At 48.2% G+C, this 908-nt stretch overlaps 1 pseudogene; it reads left to right on the top strand.

Annotated features, from left to right (window-relative positions):
- The first annotated feature begins 389 nt into the window (after positions 1-389).
- Positions 390-499, top strand: LOC114639748 (annotated as a pseudogene).
- Positions 500-908: the final 409 nt, after the last annotated feature.

Raw genomic sequence — 908 nt, 5'->3', positions numbered from 1 at the left:
CTCCAGATGACCCACACTCAATTCCTAGCACCTGGATGGCAGCCTGCAACCATCTAACTTCAGTTCCCGGAGATCTAATGCCCTCTATTGGCTCCCATGAGCACTGCAAGAGCATTGAGCATTGTGCAGACAAAATACCCATATACATAAAGAGAAACAATAAATTCTTTTAAAAAAGAGTTAGGTGAGGTGTGGCAAGATGCTTCAGTAGGTAAATAAGCTTGCCTCATGTACTTCTCATGTCATATATACACAAATAATAATAATAATAATAATAATAATAATAATAATATTTTTTAAGAGCTAGATAAGAAACCCAACAATATACCTGAGCAATTCAGTAAGAAAATTGAGATTCTGGGGAACACCTTCTAAAAGTTTTAGAAATGTCTGCCCCTAAAGGCACTGTAGGTGTGCAGTAGGTGGGAGAGAGGAGAAAGGATATGCTAAGCTTAGTGTTCTGACCTGTGAGCACCTGAATGATTAGTAGCCTAACACTCCCTGAAAAACAGGAGCCTGAGATGACCACAAGTCAAGTGCCAGGGGGCCTCGACAGAGAGCTAGCCTGAGATGACCCGCAGTTCAGCTCCAGGCAGGCCTGGAAGGGCTCCCAGGGAAGGAAGGGAGCCAGAGACTAGAAGAACCCCCACCTGGGACTGCTGGGCCCCAGGCAAGGAGTGAGTCTTAGTCAGATGACCCCAGCATGGGGCCATGCCAGCTGGCCAGGAGAGGAGTGAGCCCAAGGTGACCACCAGTCTAGACAGGGAGCTAGCCTGAGATGACCTGTGCTGTGCAGGCCTCGGGAGGGCAGACTGTGTCAGGGATGACCACTGCCAGGTACCATAATGCACAGACAGAGCATAGCATTCCTGAGACCACTGCTGAGACAGCCCCAGACTCTCAGGGAC

Source organism: Grammomys surdaster, unplaced genomic scaffold (genome assembly GCF_004785775.1).
Source record: "Grammomys surdaster isolate TR1022 unplaced genomic scaffold, NIH_TR_1.0 100, whole genome shotgun sequence".
Lineage (NCBI taxonomy): Eukaryota > Metazoa > Chordata > Mammalia > Rodentia > Muridae > Grammomys > Grammomys surdaster.
Note: the sequence above shows the minus strand (reverse complement) of the source record. Positions and strands in the feature narration are given on the sequence as shown.